General features: G+C 39.4%; 1 protein-coding gene across 2 annotated transcripts in view; it reads right to left on the bottom strand.

Moving 5' to 3' along the window:
• Positions 1-24,238, bottom strand: part of MLLT6 (MLLT6, PHD finger containing) — a 180,112-nt gene that overhangs the window by 143,736 nt on the left and 12,138 nt on the right. Inside the window, exon 1 of one of the 2 annotated variants that reach the window (XM_087892107.1) lies at positions 20,865-21,007. The exons of the other annotated variant lie outside the window; for it this stretch is intronic. The gene's annotated coding sequence lies outside the window, so the exon portion shown is untranslated. Of the gene's footprint in view, positions 1-20,864; positions 21,008-24,238 lie in introns of those variants that run through there. 2 annotated transcript variants of the gene reach the window in all.

Raw genomic sequence — 24,238 nt, 5'->3', positions numbered from 1 at the left:
TTTTTTATATTTCACTAACAAAAATGCCTATTAACATAATGTTGCAGGAAGGTCTGGGAAAAGCATAATTCTGAATATGCTTTGCATGAAAAGATCTCAGTCAACATTTGTTCAGATGTTCAGTCAACATTTTCAGGGCAGACTGAGAAGAAAGCCTATTCAAATCTCAGAGGAAGGCAGAATAGGAATACAAATCAAATAGGCAAGAAAATGGTAAGAGAACATCTATCCACTCTAGATGAGTCCATATTGCCAGGACCAGATGGATTACATCTGAAAGAGCTGGCAGACGTGTTAACTTCTGGAATACCTGGAAACTACAGGAGGGAAAAGAGCTGATGTAATTCAAATCTTCAGGAAAAAAAAAGGATCCAGGAAACTACAGACCAATCAATCAGACATCAATACTTGGCAAAATCCTGGAAAAGATAATCAAGCAGAATAATGGAGCAGGATAATCAAGCAGGATAATCAAGCAAGATTTGCGAGCACCTAGAAAGAAGCAAAACTATTTCCAGAAGCCCACAAGGGTTTGTTAAAAACAGATAGTATCAGACAATCTTTATTGCCTTCTTTGACAAAGGGACTAAATTAGTGGATCAGGGAAATACTGTGGACAAAATTTTCTTAAAACTTCTGTAAAGCAGAAGTAGATCAAAACCTACTTTTTGGTATGATAGAAAAATTGGGATATCATTACCAGATGGATTTGCAAATAGCTGACCAACTGCACTCAACATCTAATCTACAATGGAACTACATCTTAAATGGAGGGAAGTATGCAGTGGGGTACCTCAACGTTTTGTTTTAGGACCAGTATTCTTCAATACTTTCATGAATGGATTAGATGAGGGGATAGGGGAACACATCAAATTTGCAGTTGACTGCATAGCTGGGGGGAGGGGGGCTGAGAAATAGCCAACTTCAGAAGATAGGATAAAGATGCAAAAGAATCTTGACAGACACTGGGCCTTATCCAACTTAATATAATTCAGTGGTGAGAAAAATAAGATCTTACGCTTAGTCAAGAATAACGAAATGCACAGGTATAGAATAGGTGGTACCTGCCTCAACAGTAGTTGACTGTGAGAGGGATCTAGGCATCCTAGTTGATAATTACTTAAAATATAAGCCAGCAATGTGCTGCAGCCACCAATGCAATCCTAGGCTGCATCAACAAGCAATAGTATTGTTTTATACAGCACTGATATGAATATTCCACACTTGGAATACTGTGTTCAGTTCTGGTCACCACAATATAAAAAAAGATATCGAGACCTAGAAAGAGTGCAGAGAAGAGCAACAAAGATAATCAGTAGTCTGGAGGCTAAACCATACAATGAATGGTTGAGGAAACTAGTTGTGTCTAGTTCAGGGGTCTGCAACCTTAAACACTCAAAAAGCCATTTGGATATGTTTCCCACAGAAAAGAAAACACCGGGAGCCACAAAACCTGGGTGGGCATGGCCTACTCGATGTCACTCACTTCCACCAGTCACATGACATTCCCCCAACCATGCCTACCCAGCCAGTCATTAGGGCAGAGAACCAGTTGTTAAAAAACACCGGGAACCACAAAACCCTTTTGACATCTCTCTCTCCCTCCCTCCCCCTCTCTCCCCCCCTTTCTCTGTATCTCTCTATGTCTTCCCCCCTCTCTCTGTATCTGCCCCAGCCACTTCTCCATCAACTGCTGTCGCCCTTACCTTCCCAGGCTGGGCAAGGAGAGGAGGGCAAGGGGCGGGGCCAGCCAGTGGTGGAATCACCCGACAGGGAGCCACAGCAGAGGGCCCAAAGAGCCACATGCGGCTTCGGAGCTGCAGGTTGCTGACACCTGATCTAGTTTAACAAAAAGAAAGACTGGGGTGACATAATAACAGTCTTCCTATATTTGACGGGCTATTGCAGAGACCTCCAAAGGCCCTGAGGAGTGGAAGATTACTTGAGTACTTGCAGTACCAATTACGCAAGGAGAAGATTATTAAAAAGAGATCCAAATTTCCTGACAATGAGGAATTCATCAATGGAACGGTTTGCCTCTAGAAGTTTGTCACTGGAAGTTTTAAAGAAGAGATTGGATAATCATCTGTCTGGAATGGTGTAAGGTCCTTGCTCAAGCAGGGAGTTGGACTAGAAGGCCTCCAAGGTTCTTTCCATCCCTGTTATTCTATATTCTATGTTCTAAGAGCAAATCATGTGGATGTAATGGATGATTTGGTAAAAACTGCAGGCACCTTTTCTATTGCAGCATGGATCGCAGCATGTCAGCAACAGCTTTTGTCAATGTCTGCTTGGTGTTTCCTGTTGAAAGCCACTTCCTCAGAGGAAGGCATGGAATCCAGATTATTATTATTATTTATTTCTTCAATTTATGTAGCTACTCAACAAAACAACACTTGGCAACTACAACAGGTAAAAACAATAGAAAGCATAACATAAAATACAATCTTACATATTGTAAGTTGGAAAGATCCAACTAGACCAAACCAAGTAGCATATCATAGGCTCCCACTAATAGTCTTTCCTCTAAGGCCAGGAACACAACCATGTATTAATTATCTTCCAAAAGGCCTGCAGGGTTAGGGATAATCTGTTCTCAAGGTGTTCTATAGGGACAGAAAGCAAAATGATGATATTTGAGGTCATTCTTTGTAATCCAACAAGAACTGCAGCATGCCTTTTCTGTTGGATGCAATTGGACAGGTGGAAGCGGTTCTGCAAATAAACTGGCCCTATGCCATGAAGAGCTTAACGGTGAGAATCAGCATGGAGCACAGGTATAATATGTGCACAACATGGTGCATTGTTAAGAGCCCATGCTGCCTCATTCTGCACTAACTGCAGCTTTTGAATATTCTTCAAGGACAGCTCCCACACCGACCATGTTGTAGTAATCCAAATGGGAGGTGGATAAGGCTTCAGTGACCAGTGAATAGAAAGAGTTTTCTGGTTCCAGAAAAGGGTGCAATTATGGCACAAGATGAGGGGAGTATTGCTTTTTGGTTGGTAGATGGGAGTTATTAATTAACAAGCAAAGAAATACCATTGTTTGAGGGACGTATTTAAAAACTGTGATGTCTATTTTGTTGTTTAGATTTGTTGATCATTGGGAAACATTTTTATATAAGAACAACGGTCTTAGAACTCTTAAATGCTAAAAGATTTATTATATCTTAAAGTTTCTGGGCTGGAATCCATTTAATCTGAAGAGGTGGACTGCAGTTCATGCAAACTAATGCTAATGGATTTGTCTTTAAGATGCCAACATATTTTCTTACTTTTTGCTGCCACAGGATTATGCAGCTATTATTCTGGAAGCTCTGAATACCTGTGTGGGGGTGGGAGTGGGGTGGGGGAAAGAAGAAAGTTTCTTGAATGGTGCAGCAATTGTGTTGATGATCTTGACTCTTTGTGACCTGATGGATATCATTTTGTCAGGACTATTTGTCTATAGCTGGTCCCCTGAATTTTTTAAAAAAATATTTTTTATTAAAGGTTTTAATTATAGTAGTAAAAGGAAATAAAAATTAAACTCAGAAAAAGAAATAAAAATGCAAAGAAAAATTAATAACTGAAGAATTGACTTCTAATCTGCATCACAGCAAGTAAAAACAAATTTAATATAATATTTAATAATTCCTCATTCCCTGTAAGGTTACAAACAAATCTCTTCTTTCCACAACCCATCCCTTATTTATATGCAAATCCATAAATAATCAACTTTTCAGTCCTGATGTCAGCAAAAAGTCTGTAAGGCATTACTAGAGCTTTAGAAAAAGATGTTTCATTTTATCCTTGACCAAATAAACCAACGTTATATTTCTTCCTCTTCTTCAAGTCCTGATTCATTCACATATTATTGTAAGATTTGGTTTCTCTTCAATTTTTCTTTTTTTTCTTTTTTATTGCAGAAGCTTCTTTGAAGCTTTAGAAACCTTTTTTTAAAAAAACATCCAATAAAAAGTCATTATCCAGGTCGTTGTCTTTGTTTCCAATTTGTATTTCCACTTTGATTTTCAAAACTTTAACAAGCTCCTTTTGTTATCCAGGAAAAAATCCTTATTGGCTTCTTTTGTTATTTGTTTTCTTGTTATTTGTATTTCCACTTTGACTGTCTGCTCTATCTTGTAATCCACACTTTTTTATTATCTAGTATTTCCAGTTCAAGAATTTTTGTAACAGATTTAACATATTTAGGACATAGTCTATCCAAATGTCAGCCATCATTGCTGATATTTTTGGCATTATAGCTACTAATGTCTGGCCTCATTCTTTGAAAATCTCCTGAAGCATTTCTAATATGATAGCATTTTTGTCATTTTAAAAATCTCCACATTAAACAAATCAAACTTTTTTTCCTTTCCTTTTTTCTGCCTAGAATATTTAATCCCTGAATAACCAAATCATAAAATCACAATCTCTGTAATAACTTAAGATAGAGAAAACATTTTGATTCTCACAAAATGGTATTTATTTGTTTCCAAAATAATATATTAAAAAGACTCAGTATTCCAAAATTGTCTTGAACTTTAATTCAAGGCAAGGAAATTAATAACGAAGGATGTCTCTAGATGACACTTATTGCACTGTTACCCTATAAAATCCACACAATTCATGCCATTCTCATTTTATAAATCTCAGGATGTTGAAGAAATGTCAAAACAACAACAACAACAACAACAACAACAAAAGAGCATCTCTGACTGATGGTGCTAGCAGCCCTTCAATGAATACTCCAAATCTAGACCCATACAACCTCCAGGTTTCAGAAGGAGCACACTTCTCAAATATCAGGAAGTAATTGTTGGAGATATATTTTCTTGCATCTATATCTTGCCCATCAGCTTTCTAGGGCATTTGTTTGACAAATGAATTAGATATTGGTTTGCAATGACTCTGCCAAGCAGATAGCCTGCTTCGGTGCTTTATACAAAGGACAAGACAAGGACTCCCCACCTCCACATTCCATATTTTGTCAACTGGATTTTATACACAGCAGTGACTACATCGGCAGTGTCCAGTGTTTAGGGGTCTAAGGTTTAGGGGTCTAAGACAACCATGAGTCATCTATAGCTGTATCTTCCAAAGTCAATTTATTTTCAAATAGTCCTCAACTTACGACCATAACTGAGCCCAAAATTTATACCGCTAAGTGAGACAGCTATTAAATAAGTTTTGCCCCATTTTACAATCTTTCTTGCCACAGTTGTTAAGTTAGTTAACATGGTTGTTAAGTGAATCTGGCTTCCCCATTGACTTTGCTTGTTACAAGTTTGCATGACCCCAGGACACTCTAACTTATTTAATAAAAAATGAGTCAGTTGCTAAGTGTCTGAATTTTGATCACATGTCTGTAGGGATGCTGTAATGGTCGTAAGTGTGAAAAATGGTCATATGTCACTTTTTTTCAGTGCTGTTGTAATTTCAAACAGCCACTTCAAACCTAACTGTTGTAAGTACCTTATTTAACCAGAGCTTAGAAATTAAGATGTTGCTGAACTTCCATGCTCGTCTACTAAAAACTGCTGGCAGGTTTAATTCAATAGTTTCTGGAGAGCTACAAGTTCCTTACCCCTAAGTACACAAACCATTTACAAGGTGGCCTACCTGAATGTTCCCCGAATGTATTGAACTTCACATTTTATAATTCCTAGATAGCAGTGGTGAAATCTAAAATTTGTTACTACTGGTTCTTGGGTGTGGCTTGGTGGTGGTGGGGTAATGTGACTGGGTGGGCGTGGCCAATTTTTTTTTTTTTTACTTTTAAAACCATTTTTTCTACAACCTCTTCGGGGAAGAGGTTGTAAAAAAATGCTTTCAAAAGGCTCTGACGATCCCAGCTGAGTTGCCTGATCAGCAGAGACTTTTTTTCTTTTAAAAGCCTCTGACGATCAGGCAACTCAACTTGGATCGTCAGAGGCTTTTAAAAGCATTTGAAGATCCCAGCTGAGCCGCGTGATCATCAGAGGCTTTTTAAAAAACTTTTAAAATGATTTTTTCGGCCGAAGAGGTTGTAGAAAAAATGCTTTTAATTTTTTTTTAAAAAAGCCTCTGATGATTGTGCAGGTCAGCTGGGCATGGGGGGGCGGGCAGGGATTTTTGCTACCGGTTCTCTGAACCACCCACCTCCATCGCTACCAGATCGGGCGATCCAGTCCGAACCAGGAACATTTCACCCCTGTTAGATAGTTCCCTTGACCATAGTGGCTGGAATTATAGATGGTTGAGCAGGATGCTCATGTCAAATAAAAAAACGAATGTTGTAGCAAAAAGTATATGCATTATAATGTAACTATAAAACTGAAAACTCACAAGCTAAAACTGTGAAGCATGCAATGGTAGGGCTGAACTAGGTTTCTTATTCTCGGCCAAGACAACTCCATCATCAAGAAACTATGGGGGGGAAAATAAAGTCATGACTCACCGAAATTCAACAGTCACATCATGCTTCTTCCAGCAGTATAGCAATGTGTGACTAATTTCTGACTAATCATTTTTTCTGTCTCCCAGGAGACGGTAAGTTTCCAGGGTTTGGTAGCTACTCAATTTGAATTGAACTGAGCAGCTGTAATAGGAGGGGAAAGTCCCATAAAAATGACTGGGTCAGATAAGGGAAGGTGGGTGGCAACCATTTTGATTCTTAGGAATTTTCAGAGCTTATATTTCATGAGTGGTTATTTCAATTTCAGCGGTTTAAATCCTTAACACTTTTTAGCTCCTCCTCTGTTCATACTAAGAAAGGTTAAAAAAAGTCAAGAACATGTTTTCTAAATGTTAAAGATACAAACAAAATCAGCCAGTGAAAACATTTCAAATGTTTTTCAAACCCAGGTAACTATGTCAAAAATGGCAACAACAACAAAAAAAAGCAATGACCAATAACATATTTTTAAAAAATCCAAACTGATTTAAAAAAAAAACTTTAGGGGGCATCCACACTTGGATCTTATAAAACAGCTGAATTCCTTTGATTTAGAGGAAACTAACTTGATCATTATTTAATCCAATAAAAATAACAAGAAAAACATTGCTAATGTATCAGGATAGTTAAAACCTTCATCGAATCTAAACATGAATACAATCAATCATTTGTTTTGGCAGTTTTCCCTATTCTGCTGCTCTCTACTATGTTGGCTGCTAAATGCTATTTATTTGATTCCATTAATAGACATAGCTCAATAGAACTTTAACTGGCTGATTTTCATATGCTAATTGGACATTTATAGAGAAGCATTTTTTCCCCCTCCACAGACTTCAAAAATGTTCCGTTTCAACTAAATTCTAATATAGCCTTAGATGTGTGGAATTATGAAATTGTATGGGAGCAGTTTGGTCTAGTCTAGTGTTTAAAGCTTCACTGCTGAGGAACTCTGGGAGTTGAAGTCCACAAGTCTTAAAGTTGCCAAGGTTGGAGACCCCTGGTTTAAAGGACTGGTCTGGAAACTAGGAGACTGTGAGTTCCAGTCTTGCCTTAGGCATGAAAGCTGACTGGATGAATTTGAACCAGTCACTCTCCTAACAGAAAATAGAAGGAGGGAGGAGTATTATGTTTGTTTATCACCTTCAATTATCAAGTAATAAAGGTAGAGAAAGAGAGAGAGAGAAAGAAAGAAAGAGAGAAAGAAAGAAAGAAAAGAAAGAAAGCTGTATTTCAGAACATCTAGAGAATACCAGGTTATTGATAGATGTCCTGGCATCACTATTCAAAAGCATCTATGCACCTATGCTGTATTTTTCCTGTATTTTCAATGATTGATTTTTTTTTATATAGAACAGAGAGTCAGAAAGGATGGAAATGTTTTGGAATATTATCCAAAAAAGACAGAGTATTTGCATGGTTTTTCTTCCTGTATCTGGCTTATTTTCAAAGGTTAGCTCTGGAAAAAAAACTCCAGTGTTATAACTTATCTTTCACACATGAAAGCAGTTGAAGGTTTCTAGTATAAAGGATCAAAGGCCAAGGATTTGAAATTGCTGGCCATTTCTGGACTGGGTGTGCTTTTTCATATAGATCTTCACTTGTCCTGTTCAACCTATCCCTTCCGTACTAGAAAATGGCTACTGAAATGACACTAAATAGAATTTCCTGGAGCATATCCAATACAATAGCTACCTGACTCCATCCTGCACTGGCTTTTCTTCTCCAAGAACTTTATAGAGGGTCTGTTCTGAATAATGGATTTCACAATCCCAGACATACTGGTTATGTTGATTGGTGGAATGGGCCATCAAATTATTGTCAACTCTTAGTTATTACATAGATTTTCTCTCTTACACTGGTTATGTGGTTTGTGTTAGATATCAAGTACAGTTCAAATGAGCCAATCAGGAATTAGTCCTGAGAGCGGGAAATTAGAAGGCACGTCAGTGGTTGCAGCCGGGGACAGCCCCTTCCTATATAAAGGGTTGCCCGGGGTTTGAATTGCCATTGCTGTTTCTGGAGTTAAATAAAAGAGTTACTGTTACATTGTTTCGAGTCTTCCTTCAATCGCCCACGATTTAACATTGGCGACGAAGGTGGGATCTGAAGGAACAGGACTGCACATCAATCTCCAAGCAATCATCAGCCACCCATCCGATCCACCGAAACACCGGTCAGATCATCGGCTATCGTGATGTCTGCAATCACACCGCCCGCTCCATTCAACCCAACCGGGGAAGATTGGGAAGCTTACATGGAGCGATTCTATATGTTCATGGAGGCGAACGATCTGCTGAGCTTATCAGAGCAGAGGAAGAGGGCCCTTTTCCTCACCCATTGCGGCCCGGCAGTTTTTAAAATGGCAAAAGCGCTTGCCGCCCCAGCCGATCTGAAGACCATGACCTGGACAACGTTGCAAGAAATACTCAAGGCACACTACGCACCGCAAGCATCATCCCTGGTAAGAAGGCATGAGTTTTATCGGAGGGACCAAAGAGAGGGAGAGACAATCAGTGCGTTCGTGGCAACCTTGCGGGAAATACCTGCTGCATGCGATTTCCTGAATCTAGAAGAGGCCATGAGGGACCGTCTAGTACTGGGACTGAGGGACCTCACGTTACAGAGTAGGTTGCTGGCCCGGCCTCAAATTACATTCAAGGAGGCCTTGGAAGAAGCATCCGCAACCGAAGCTTCCCAGAAATTGGCGGCGGCTATGAAGAAAATGAAAAGCGGGCCGCCCGTAAAGGAGGAGGCGGCCGTGCACTATGAAAGAGTGGAATCGGGTTCGGAGGAAGAGGACGAGGAGGATGAAGTCCATCACTTCCGAGCCGATCGCAAGGAGAGACAACAGGGGAAGAGAGAGGCCTGGTGCTCGGGATGCGAAGGGAACCACCCGAGAGCCGAATGCAGATTTCGGGACGCTATCTGCCAAAGATGCGAAAAGAAAGGGCACATAGCGAGGGTCTGCAGGGCTTCCCAGCCAGCCTCAAGGAAGACCAGACCCCCCTGATCGCCAACAAACAACAGAAAATTCCAGACAAGTGGGAAGAGACAACCGTTTGGGCGAGGACAAAGAAACGATGACCATCGGGCGGATCGAGGTGAGACCCATCAAACCATCATGATCGGCCATGCCAGCGCGGGAAGGGCAAATAAGATGGCGGCAACAGTCTTGATCGAGGGGAGACCCTGCAGAATGGAGGTGGACTTGGGATCCAGCCTATCGATGGTATCCTGGAGAACAATCAAGAAGCTCCTGCCACACATCACAGCCCGTGACCTCAAACGACAACGCCTCACCCTCATCGACTACCAAGGGAACCGAATTCCTGTGGTAGGCATTGGAAAGTTCAACGTAGCCTACAAGACATTCAAAGCCACGCTACCCCTCACGATTGTGGACAGAGACCGGCCCAGCCTGCTGGGCATGGAGTGGTTCGAGCCATTGAGGCTAGCCATCACCGGCGTCGATCACATCGGAAACGACACCTGGGAGGAGGACCTGATGAGGGAGTTCGCAGAGGTCTTTAACAACGAACTAGGCAAGTACAAAGGGTCCCCAATCTCATTCAATTTAGACCCCCAGGTAGCCCCAATCCGAATCAAACCCCGGAGAGTCCCTTTTGCGCTACGGCCAAAAATAGACGAACAATTAGATAAACTGGTCGCGCAGGGAGTGTTAGAGCCAATAGACCACGCGAGATGGGAAACCCCCATCGTGACACCGATTAAACCGGACGGGTCAGTACGCTTGTGTGGAGACTATAAAAGTACATTAAATAAGGCGCTCCAACAAAGCGCATACCCTGTACCAGTAGTCCAACACCTCTTGCATTCCTTGGGGAGGGGAAGAATCTTCGCAAAATTGGATTTAGCACAAGCATACCAGCAGCTGCCCGTAGATGAAGCCACCGCGGAAGCACAAACCATCGTTACACACAGGGGCGCATTCAAATGTAAGAGACTGCAATTTGGGGTGAGTGTAGCGCCCGGGCTTTTCCAAAGCCTGATGGAACGACTCCTACAGGGAATCGAGGGAGTCGTCCCATATTTCGACGATGTATTAATATCAGCAAGGGACACGACTCAATTGAAGCAGCGACTGAGGGAGGTGCTGACAAGGTTCCAGAAAGTGGGACTCAAAGTTAAAAGGGACAAGTGCCAACTAGCAGAGACTCAGGTCGAGTTCCTGGGATACTTGATAGATGAGTCGGGAATTAGACCCACCCCCGGGAAGCTGAGAGCGATCAAGGAAGCACCCCCCCAAAAAAATAAAACCGAACTGCAGGCATTTTTGGGGTTGCTTAACTTTTATAATATCTTCCTACCGCAGAAAGCTACCACTGCTGAACCACTCCACCGGCTACTGGACAGGAAGGCAGAATGGAAATGGGGGGAGCGAGAGAGGAAAGCGTTCGAAGACATAAAGAACCTTTTAACGTCAGACAGAGTTTTAGTGCAATACAGCGGGACATTACCCATAAGACTAACTTGCGATGCATCCCCCTTCGGCATCGGAGCTGTATTGAGCCACAAGATGCCTAACGGAACAGAGGCCCCATTGCATTTTTCTCCCGGACTTTGTCAAAACCCGAACGGAACTATAGCCAATTGGACAAAGAGGCGTTAGCCGCAGTAGCCGGAATAAAAAGGTTCCATGAGTATCTCTACGGTCGGAGTTTTGAACTAATAACCGACCACAAGCCATTGTTAGGCATCATAGCAGGGGACAAACCAACACCCCCCGTTTTGTCGCCCAGAATGCTAAGATGGGTGGAGTTTCTGGCGGCCTACAACTACACACTGCTCCACCACCCGGGAAAATCAATCGACCATGCAGACGCCCTCAGCAGGTGCCCACTTCCAGAAACGGGGGAGGATCCAGCGCCAGCGATGACCACGCTGCTAATCGAGACGATGGAGGAAGCCCGAATTTCTGCAGCCGACATCGCGAGGGCCACCGCAAAGGACAAAATACTGGCGCGAATTTTAAATTGGATCTGGAAGGGGTGGCCGGAGGAAAAAGACATAAGCACAGACTTCCTGCCATACAAACGGAGGCAAAATGAACTGTCAGGACTAAGGGGGTGCGTGTTGTGGGGGGATAGAGTCATTGTTCCAAACACACTAAGACAACAGACACTCAGATTACTCCACGACGGGCACCCGGGGATTGTGAGGATGAAAGCCCTGGCCAGAAGCTACGTGTGGTGGCCCGGGATGGACAAGGAAATCGAGACGTGGGTGTCCTCCTGCGCAAACTGCCAAGAGTCGAGGGCGGCACCAAACTCAGCCCCCGTCCACGACTGGGAAAACCCGGGAACACCATGGGCCAGATTGCACATCGACTTCGCAGGGCCGTGCAAAGGGAATACGTTCCTAGTCATCGTGGACGCATATTCAAAGTGGCTCGAAGTAGTGCTCATGTCGACGACCACAGCAGACGCAGTGATTAAAGTATTGAGACGCCTATTCGCCACACATGGGATTCCCGACCTCATAGTCTCCGACAACGGGCCGCCGTTCACATCAAACACCTTCGAGATGTTTCTCGCTGACCAAGGAATAAGGCACGCCTTATCGGCCCCCAAAAAACCTTCGACGAACGCTTTGGCGGAACGGATGGTGAGATCTACAAAGGAGACGCTTATGAGATTAGGCCCAGGGGACATTCAGGCCAAATTAGATAAACTATTAGCCATCCAGCACATTACACCAAGCGCCACAACCCACCGAAGCCCAGCAGAATTATTAATGGGCCGTAAGCTGAGATCCCCTCTGGACAGACTGCACCCGCAGTACAGCACAGAGGAGCCAATCGACTCCACGAGCAGAATCCGAGAGTTCCAGCCAGGGGACAGAGTCTACGCAAAAAACCTGAGCAGAAACCCACTCTGGGTACCAGCAACAATAACCCAGGTGACGGGGCCCCTGTCCTACCGGGTCCAGACAACAGACGGCCAGCACTGGAAAAGGCACATCGACCAGCTAAGGGGAAGATTAACGAGAGTCGAGAGGGAAACCCAGCACAACAACCAGGGGGAAGGAAAAGACACGCAAGCGGTACCAGAGCAGGCCAATACACAAACGCCAGTTCTGGACACGCCTAACACCAGCCTGGAAGAAGATAACAGCGAGCACGTACCTGAGTCCACGGAGGAGGCAACAGGCGCCGAAAGGAGCCGGCGGGGACAGCCAAGTAAAGTGGGAGAAGGAGGCGAATCCACGCCGGAGACCGAGTTCGAGAGAGTTCCGGAGCCCACACAGAGGGAGCAGCGGACCTCAACCTCTCAACCCGAAGGCACCAGAACGACTGAACTGCGCAGGTCCAGTCGAACCTCCAAGCGACCCGCCTACTTACGCGACTACGTAGCATAGAGACCCCGGACGGGCGGACACTGAACTAGGGGGGAGGAGTGTTAGATATCAAGTACAGTTCAAATGAGCCAATCAGGAATTAGTCCTGAGAGCGGGAAATTAGAAGGCACGTCAGTGGTTGCAGCCGGGGACAGCCCCTTCCTATATAAAGGGTTGCCCGGGGTTTGAATTGCCATTGCTGTTTCTGGAGTTAAATAAAAGAGTTACTGTTACATTGTTTCGAGTCTTCCTTCAATCGCCCACGATTTAACAGTTTGATACTTAATATTTTTTTAAAAAACCTCCAGTCTTGTTCCATTAAAATTATGGGCATAGACTAGGTTTCCAAATGGCAATGGAAGGCATTCACTGTCTGGTAGATTTATAGCCAATCATTCTTCCTGGAGCTTGAGGCATCATACATGGCACTCCCTTCTCCAGTTTTTTTCCACAACACAATCCTAAAAGGGAATAGAAAAATCTGACTAATCCAAAATTTGAAAGTGGATTTGAATCTTGGCCTTATTATCTTAACTACTCTACTACTACAGGCAGTCCTCAACTTACAACAGTTCATTTATTGACCATTTGAATCAGGGGTAGGTTCTACTTACCTTTACTACCAGTTCGCAACAGGAGCGTGCGCTTCTGTGCATGCATAGATTGTCCATTATGACATCTGGGCGGGTGGGCGGAGCCTCCCGCTGCTTTTATTACTGGTTTGGAAGCACCGGACAGAACCGGGAGCAACCCACCACTGATTTGAAGCTACAAGGCACTGAAAAAAAGTGAACCATGATTGTTTTTCACACTTAGATTCTTGCAATTTCCCTATGGTCACATGATCAAAAATTCAGATGCTTGGCAACTGACTCAACACTAAGGGTTGCAGTGTTCCCAGACATGTGATCAACTTTTCTGACTTTCTGACAAGCAAAGTCAGTGTGGAAATCAGATTCACTTAACAGCCGTGTTACTAACAATGATTAATTTAACAACTGTGGCGAGAAATAAATAATATGGGGCAAAACTCATCTAATAACTGTCTCACTTAGCATGGGCTCAATTGTAGTCATAAGACTACCTGTATATCCATGACTCCAAAAATATTGAACTACATATCCAATTTTATTCAATCTTTATACAGTCAAAGTAGCGTTTTTTTCTACCCCATTCAGTAGTGTCCAAGCATCAGAGACTGTCTGAACAAGCCCCTGCTGATTTCTTGGCTTTTCAGAAATGGGTTGCCATTGCCTCCTTTCAAGGCTGAGAGAAAGCAACTGGCTCAAGAACACCAGGACTAGAACTCATAGTCTCTTGGTTTCCAGCCTGATACATTAACCTTTATATCAAATTGAACCAAACTATACCAAAGTAGCACAAAGTGAAATCTCATTAGACTCTGATAAAATCTGAAACATATATATCTATTCTCTATAAAAGCAGCAAATAAACAAAAACTAAACAAAGGGAGGGCCCCAGAACAGCCCAAAAAGAACTGAGAGATAAGTATTATTTGGGGGCGTGGTATGGAAAAGTGAAGGCTGAGAGGAAAGTAGAATGCAGGATTTGGAAAAGAGATTGACTGACTTTGAAAAAACACTTGTTATTTCCAATTTTTTTTTTTATCATGTTCTACTGCTCTGGTGGATGAATTCAAAGGAGAAATGGTTTGAATCATGACTTTGTAGTGTTTTGATTCCAGGAAGAAAAAAAGAGAAAGAAAATTAAATGCAGTCTAGGCAATTCCTGTTTCCTCTTTTTTTTTTTTTTAATTGTTTCCAGAGGCGGAATTTTGTGGCAGGAAACAGTGACCTCTGCTGATCAGCAGTGAGAACTACAGGTCTTCATAAATTTACGCTGAAGGTAATTTCCTTCAGGGTTTCCTTTTCTGCTCCTTCAGCAGGAACCATCCAATTAGATCTCCCTCTATCAATGGTACAAATTATCTATATGGAAACTAGTTGTACTATGCTCAGTGCACTTATTGAGTAAAGGCAGCTAAGAGCAGTCTTGCATTTTAAAATTAGTTTTTCTTTTTGCATATTTAAACACCCCCCTCCCTTCCTTCTTTGAGAAGGAGACAGTTGAGAGTTGCTAGTGGCCGGCAGGCAGGCTTATCATAAAAATGCTCAGTTTGTAAAAATGGAGGATTTCCCAGCTATAAAATTGCTGAGCACATTGTAAGCCGCCCTGAGTCTTCGGAGAAGGGCGGCATATAAATCAAATTAAAAAAAAAAAAATAAAATAAAAAAAAAAAAATAGGGAACTCTTCCATGAACCTAGTTAGCCTCTGGAATATAGAACTTTGAGAGTACTGGAAAACGTTACACAACGTAGCAACTTCAAGATTGTAAACTTCAATTCCCAGAATATCACATCAGCCATAATGGCTAGAGAATTCTGGGAGTTAAAGTCCACACATCTTAAAATAGCCATGGTTGAAAAATACTGGATTACACCGTTGCAGCCTCTTTTTTTCCAATGACCTTCTTTAAAGATGTCCCTGATTTACTGAAGGGCTCTAGAACATGGAGAAAAAACAATACATGCCTAAATTGAAGGAAACCACTACAAAGTAAACAAAAGTGCAACCAAATGTTTGGGCCTATTTTTGTAGTTCAGTATTTCCCACCCTTGGGAAAGCATTCCTGTTTAAAGTGATCTCCATCCTTTGAGAGCAGGATGGATTAGATATTTCTGTTCAGTTTGCTATGACAACTTTTCTAGATAATTTGCTGAAAAAGTCAAAACTAGACGCCCTGCTTAATGGAAACATCACCAGAAACTGGAATAATATCTTGGGAGGTGAAGTGGCATTTTGAACAAATCTGATTAGTATGGTCCTCGCAATAGAATCCTTTATCACCAGTAATTGATATTTTTATTTCAGTCAGTGACTAATGGCAATCAGAAGATGTTAATTTCTGTCTTGCTTTGAAAGTGGAACTATATAGCAAAATTTAGTAGCAAGAAACGGGAATCTGGCTGATCAGCTCAAAGAACTGGTCTATAAATGAGATCAGTATGCCCTGGATATTTTACTATATGAGGGTAAATGAACAGACTCTTAAGATCTCTATAGAACCAATAATATAATAAAAAAGGCAGGCCTCAAATTTAGCCTCAAATTTTTACATATTCAAGGTGAAAAGAACTCCTAGTCTCTCCCTCCCCCCCAAATCCTGGTTAGTCCAAATTTTTTTTATAATTCAGAATGGGAAGTAAATAATTTTCATGTTAATATTATTAAGCCTTTCTCCAACTTGGTATCCTCCCGCAATTCTTCTCTGCAAGAAAAAGGATTACAGTATTAAATGACTAATTTGATACAAATCTTCCCAAACTCTTTTTCCTTCTATTTTTGATAGTTTCATTTTTATATACATTTTCCTCCCTGCATCATAGTATCTATCTAACATTGACAACAAAACATTTAGATTCTCAATTAACAACATGCATTGTTTGTATACAAAATTGTAAAAGCATTCTAATCCCCAACATCTAACATCATCACAAGTATTCTTTATACACCCACCTCTAAGTACATTAAATAATCAATAAGTTTGCTACATACCTGTCTTACTGACTGCTCAATGATGAATCAATTGTTGAGCATTTATTCCCCTACTATGTTATTTTCACCATTGCATAAATGCATTACTGCATTTAACAACCAACCTTCAACTCTACATTTGTAAAAAAAAAAAATCTAATTGAAATCTACTGAATTTATTCTATACTTTCTCCAAGTCATCAAATTTATAATAAAGCTTCTTCCTTGCAATCATACATATCTTAGTGACCTGATGAAAAGCAAATACATGACCTTCACAGGGAACTTTAAGTCACACCATTACTTCCTAAATTATGCTCATTGATACTTGTCATACCCTTTCAATCAGAATTGTGCCAAACATCTTCCCAGGCACACTTAACAAGCTAATCCCTCTCCTTGTACTCCTGCTGTCCTTCCTTTTGTAATTGGGAACAATGACTGCATTTTTCTAATGATTAGGCACAGGTGCAGTCTTTATATACACATGAAACAGATCGTAAGCCATTCTATAAGCCGAACATACTCATTTTTAACATAACTCCAGTTGCATCTTCTGCCTCTTCTAGCATTTTTTTTTCAACATTGTCACAGCATTTATAACTTTCTTTTAATTCATTTGTTTCTCTGGACTCTAACATTTATAGCATTTGTTTCAATTTCACAGCAAATCACTATAATTCCTGTACAAATCTCTGAAACATTCCATCTATCATTCTCTCATGTCATATAATTTCATTAGTTTTTGTTCTTAGTTTCTTCCTGCTGGAGGTCCTCACTTAGCTTCTTTCATCTAACCTTTTTTTTTACTTTCATCAAATCACTTTGCAGTTCTTACTCTTGTGCTCTTAACTATTTCTCACTGTCTTTGATGACAATTTTTGGAATTACCATACCATTGTACAGTATTTTTCTTTTTTCATTTTTAGCAGCATTTTTTCCCATTTACAATCTTCTTCACTTTATCATCCATCAATTATCTTTTTCTATACTTCCCACTAGAGTAACTCCACCCTCTTATTTGGCATAATTCTTTTCACTCTATTCCAAGCAGTTTCCATATCCTTTCCCCCTACATCCTCTTTTGATTTATTTTCTTTGGAGATTAATCTTTTTTCTAAAACTTTTTCATATAGGGCTCAATCTATTTTCACTCTCATTCTTGTTTTCCTCTGAGATCTACTCTTCACTTTAGCAAGAAATTATCCCTCATTTAACACCTTTCTAAAAGTAAAAAGAATTATAAAAGAGTAAAGTCCCTTGTTCTTAGGGGCAGGGAACTGTTGTCCACAGGCCAGATATAGCCTTGCTACACATAAGTCTCAAGATTAAAAGCATCTGCAGGCTCCAGATCTTCCCCAAATCTCCCTCCCCTTTTCCTGAAATCTTATCTCTTTATGGCCAGAACTCTCTAGGTCTATACATTGGAGCCTGAAACAATAATTTACGATAAAGCAAGAAAGCTGGATCTTCAGAAAGGATGGATTCACGTACTGATCTTGTTTAGTTCCCAAGAGAGAAGTGGATCCCCAAGCAACAAAAGTTTATTCACCTCTTTGCTAATTTTTAGAAGAAGGCATGCTGGATCCCAGAACTATGAACAGGAGCAGAATGCATTGCAACTAGTTTATTAACAGTGAGGTGTTGATTCAGTGCTAAGCACGTTACAAAAATAACTGAAGTTGCCTCTGCCTACATTTGCAAAAACTAATGAGAGACAAAAGGAGAAAGAATTAGGATGGGAGGAGAAAGCTCTGCGTGCATTAAAGAAAGAATGAAAAGAGAGAACAAAGAGACCCATGAATTGAGAAATGCAAAAGATAAATTGAGTTCATAATCCTGTGTCAGATAAGAAGGTCAGTCAAGGATTTTGTGGGAGGTACTTTCTACCTTAAAAGGTCATGAAAGAGAATGCACAGGAGATGCAAGCAGGTCAATCAGAAAGTGAGAGGCTTCATTAGTAAATTAATATTTGATCAACTGGGAGGATCTGAATGAGAAAGCAAAGGAAAAACAATTAGCAATGCAGATCTTTATTGAGAAATAAGATCCAAAATGGCTGAAAATAAGATAAAATACTGAACAAGGCAAGAAGACAATAGAGGGGAACAAAGAATGTAAAACACAAAGAAGTAACATTTGAAAAAGTAGAAAATTTGAGGATAGAAAAAACATATCTAAAGCAGAGTTATATCCATGAGATCACATGGATTCATGCGTTCCCTGAGGTCTCTTCAAAAGTTGCATTTGAAAATATTTCATACAAAGCAAGTGAGCTAAATGTAATTAATGTACTGGAGTTTACATTACAAATGAATATAATTTCATTTTATATCAGTTCTACATTATTTCAGTTCTTTGCTTTAGTCCACCCTACTTTTTGGAGAATGACCTCAGCATGTCAGCTCAAAGACCCAGTGTTTGAAAAAAATGGTGATGCACTCCATGATGCCCAAGACAGAATGAAGATATAAATAAAATGTTTTTAGTTGAGTCAAGTTAAAGAGAACTATTTGAGGAAAATAATAAAGAATAAAAAGATCTCAGCTACAGGCAAAATGTGAGCTAAAAGTTTTCAAAAGAAGATGTAAACTAGAATATAGCTTTGTTAGTCTTTGCATAATATGCCATTCAGTTCTACTTTACAGATCCCCCCCCCTTACTGTGATGTTCTGTTTTATTCAACATTATTTCAGGTATACATTTGGTTACACATCTTATTTTCCATCCAGGTCCAGCGTATCTGATCGGCTACTTTCTTCCTGTTCTTCCCCTATACAAGAAACTAAAACTTTCATCGAGCTCAACCCTATCCCAGTCTTCTTCAAGTCTGTTTTTAATTTCAGTATGATCCTTGCTGTTGGTTAGTTGGGGCGGGGGGGGGATTTTATGTTTTCCTCTTACTCACTTTGGGAGTCTCCTGGGCTGAAGAGAACAGGATAAAATATGCCCCCATAGATAAGCCAAAAAACAAACTGAAGATTTGCCCATTAGCAAAGGGATTTCCTGTGGATGGAGGGTTAGAGAAACTCACCAGATGAAAGTTTATGTTTTATAAATATTTTTTATGGTGCTATTAATATACATGATATTGTATCCCATATAAAGAGAAGGAATGCAAAATCTTAGGCGAGTCAGGTGTACAGTACTGCAAATCCCATTAAGTGAGCGCTAGACAAACTACAGAAAAGAACTCATATTGCCACTTATACTGCCTCTCTTTCAATTCCAGTTTCATAATACCATATCTGGGGTAGTCAAAGCAATTTTAGATACAATGCTGTTGGTTCTTAAGATTTCCAGCTTTTTAAAAATTGTTGTCAGCTACTTAAGGGCAGCAAGAGGAAAAATGGTAGAATAAAATGATCTGTGCCCATGTGTATCTGCAAACTGTAGCAACCCTTTCTCCTATAGTGATCACCTTAGAAAATGGTTGCAGATCCCATTCTGGTAAATCTCCTTAGGGCCCTCTAGCTAAGTGAGGGGGGGGAGTGATCAGTCAGGCTCTAACAGAGGGTTATTATTCATCAAAATCATATTAAGAAATTGCTTTATACCGAATTAGACCATTGAGTCATCTCTCTACCGGGTTAGAGACAGCTATCCACAGCACAGCAGATGGCAGCATCTAGCTGATCTCAAAAGGCATTGGATCTGTTTACTATGTAGGTGAGAAGATCAGTGTGGATCCTTGGGCTGTAGGCAAGAATGAAAAATTGAAAATGCATTCCAGAAGGCTGCAATGGCAAGCCACTTTTGTGCAGTTACTAAATAAACAACGCATGGGTGTCCAGGTGGTCACCAAGATTTTAATGAGATTTGTTAAAGCTTTATTTTTGCCTTACTCAAGATTTCACTTAGAACTCTGTCTCAGATGTTTAGCATTGTGCTTGGGATTTCCTGCAGATAAAGCAAATGCTCTAGCAGAGAATTAAAAGTCCTCCAGCATTCCTATAGAGATGCTTTACTACAGAGCTGGGCAAATCTCTTTGTAGTTTAAGACAACACTGATTAAAAATGATGGGGGTGGGGGGTGAGAATCCAAATGCTATTTGGGTATAGTGGTAATGAATTCCCACCTCCCCTTGGGTGACATTGAAGGGGACATAAGTTTTTTAGGATTTGAGAGAATTAAGTAAAATAGGTAAAGAGCAAATAGTAGCACTGCCAAAGAGGAGCAGACCACAGGATGCTGCCAACCGGCCTGCCCTATTCTTAAAACATTGGGGAGTTCTCAGCATAGATTCTTTCCCCTCTGTACTACTTTAGTCTAGTTTATAGCTTTCCAATGAGTTGCATCATCTTGAAATAAATCTATTTGACTGCATTTTGAATAAATAATTTTGGATTAAAAATCCCCATATCCTCAATTTTTCATAGGCATCACAATCCTTGGAATATTTGTTTTATATTCATATGCCAGTATCTACTTTCTCCCCATCTGAAATCCTAGACAGTTACTGCCAGTCAATGTTAAACTAAGCAAACCAGTGTGAGTTGAATCACAATCTGTTTTCTGTGTTGACTTACCTTTTGGATACTTGTTCTATCCTGAAGATTTTCACTGATACTTTCCCAGTTTGTCCACATGCTTCATCTATCTGGTGCAAAGTTGGTCACAGGACTCCAGACAGAGGTTTTTAAATTCTCCAAACTGAAGAACCCAGGATATTTTTTAGATATCCAAAAGACACACAACTATCAATTAAAAACTTCTTTTCCTTCCATCCCCTGTCCTACCCATTCTGCAAACTCGTTTCTCGCTTTCCCTCCCATTTCTTCTTTCTTTGCTTCCTCTAAGTCCAGTAACTTCATCCTTTGCCCAATTGAAACTGGACTAAGCTCAGCTCAAGTGCTCTGGGTAGGTCAAAGGTTCACTACAAAGGTCATGGGGGTCAATGTATAGCCATCCTAGGTCAATAGGCAACAGATCACCCCTCAAATTCTATACCAGGCACTTAAAGAAAACAGAGAAATAGAAGAATCCATTCAAGCTATTAACAGCCTTGTCAATCAAAACAAAGGCATGAGAAATACTAGGGAAAGAATGAAAGAGGGAAGAAAGGAGAAAAGAAGCAAACCATACCTTTAGTAGAATGAAAAAGATGAAGTTCTATCAGAGCATATGCACCTCTTCGGTTCTTAAAAACTTTAAGAACATGCACAAAATATCTTGCTAATAATGTATAGGTTTATGTGTCTTAAGAGTTGTCTCATAATGCACAGAGGCGTTACCTCTATACCTCTAAATCTATAAAGTATTTAGAAATAATACATCCATTATATCAATATTAATGTTTATTGCTTACAGTTCTCATACATGTCCAGAGATGTAAAAATATCAATTTAATATAATTGATAAATAAGGAACTACAAAGAACTACAAAAATACAGAATTTGCATTTTATCTTGTCAATAAAACACATTTTCATAGTTATAGATACATAAGATTTTTATTTTAAAAAATTACAAAACAATAAGACATTAATAAAACATAGTTATAGCACACTTAAATTTTCTATAGCACGTAACAAACCAAGACCCATTTTGCAAGATAAAACACTTTTTGTTAACAAAAATACAAAAATTTAAATCATTCAAGAACATCCAAAGTATAAAAATTTTATTTTCTAAATATACCACAATTGCTTTCTTTTTTAAAAAAATGTTTATATTAGATCTGAGAAAGCACTTTTAAATCAAATATTAAATCAAATATTTATGTATTTCATTATATTAAAATATGGTGATGCAGATGAACAAAAACAGGTTAAAGAGAAAGCAAATCATAAAGCTTAATTTAACTGGGGAGAATAAACAAGGAGAGAAAATATATTTTTTAAAGACAAGACTTATAATTTAGGATATTACTGCTTTTTCATATTTCCAGATGAAAGTTTATTATTTTGGACCTTCAAAATTGAAATCTTCACAAGTAGTACTAATGTCTGGGTTAATAGTTCAATCATCAGCTAGAAACATACCTTCTCGTATATGAAGGTATTATGTTCAGAAGTAAGACACAAAAAGGATGTCATTCTCATGAGGTTAAAACCAAGCTTAGCCATGCATAGAAATGTCCTATTAAAATTAATGGGACAAATCATAATTAACTTAAGATCCCTTGTTTTCATTGCATCTTTTATAATGCAGTGCAAAACAACTAGTGAACTGGTAGCAATTCCGCCAGAGCATAATGAGAAGCAAATCATTATAAGGTTAATGTCAAAAGTTTTTTTAAAAAAATATTAAAATTTGATTTAAAGATTTTTTAAAAAAGGACTTCTAAAAGAATATTACCCCAACATAGAATCTTTTGGATGTGCTTGGACTGAAAATTCTGAGTCCAACGTATTTGGAGGCACCAGTTTAAGAATGGTAATCTAAAATACTTTTAAACAACAAATTGTGCAATGCAGTACACAAAAATAGGAGACTGTCTTTAAAACTGAACAGATATCATCTATTCAATTTTTAAAAATCCAGATGGATATATAGGAAATATTAAAATATAGAAACAAATGTCTTAATCCTGCCATTTATTTGGAAGAATAAATTTTATTTCTGAGGACACAAATACATGATTAAGCTGAAACAGAGCAAACTTATACAAGTCTAATCAGAAATAACTCTCTGAAATGAATGATATTTGCAACACAAATGACTCTTGTGAATACAATTTCGATAGGAAAAAGTTGTAAAATGATGTGAGAATCTTCTTATTAGTCAGATAAGGAACAATAATTACTTCTTAATCACCTCAAATAATATGCTTTAGATGATTGCTCCCATAATCGTTCTCATCTGACATCAAATTTGCAAGCCTTCTCTTGCAAAAATAAATGTTACTTTTCTTAGGAAAGAGTCAGGTTTTTTTTAAAGCCGAAAAACAAATCACTGTGTAATATGGAAAATGTCAAAGGAAGGCAGAAAAATGGTACAGTTCCCTCTACCCCTGTCTTGAAGATTGATGCATGAATATTTTTCCTTAGAAATGTACAAACTCATTCTTTTGAAAGGAGAGAATCATGTTAGTATTGGTGGTGGACAATACAGTTATTCTTACAGAACAACTATGGGGGGAAGTGAAAAAAATAAAAACAAAATTTCCAGAAAAACATGTAAGAAAGGACATTAGAACCAGGTCACAGTAGTTTTTTTTTTTAAAAAAATGTATATTATGATTCCTCCATAAACATGTCTCTCTTGAAACAGGAAACTGATTTGATTATGACATAAGGCCTATCACGGAAGCACAATTATTTATTGTTTTTCCCTTTAATTCTCTTCAGGGACTTGGTACAGAGTATTTCTCAAGTGCATAATGAATTGTAGTGAGGCAGAAAAAATATTTGCTCCTACCCCTTCCACCCCCACCCCTACCCCTCCCCACTCCCCACTGTAAAAATGCTATGTTGAAAATTGCTTAAAGTAGAAATCTTTCTTTTTTTCCTTTCCTTCATTGTAATAGCATATAGTGCCAAGCGATGTTTGGTATATTACTGTCCTCTTGTGCAAATTTTCAGGTTGAAAAAGAAGCAAACTTTGACCATTTTCTTCTTGAAACACTTTTTCAGGTACAAAAGGGCATAAACAATCCTAAGATTAAAATGAAATGAAAATTTACAAGGTAATCCAAAACATATTTTCTTGGAAGCAAGCCTTCTTTCTACAGCAAATGATCATAGTCCCAAATAAAAAGGAGCTGTTTTCAAGAACCAACATCTTCTCTGCCAAATAAATGTGTACAACTGAAACTGCTAACTGCTTACAAAATAAATAAATAGCAAACATGATTTTAAAGTTTCACTCAATATTGATTTCAAACAACTGAATATGTCTAAAGATATAATCCTTTCTGAAAGGAAGGATTCCTTTCTGAAAGAAAAAAAAGCAGTGAGTTG

Source organism: Pantherophis guttatus, chromosome 4, assembly GCF_059756535.1.
Source record: "Pantherophis guttatus breed Tessera chromosome 4, ASM5975653v1, whole genome shotgun sequence".
NCBI classification, from domain to species: domain Eukaryota; kingdom Metazoa; phylum Chordata; class Lepidosauria; order Squamata; family Colubridae; genus Pantherophis; species Pantherophis guttatus.
The sequence above is the reverse complement of the archived record's forward strand: the minus strand, read 5'-3'. Positions and strand labels throughout refer to the sequence as shown.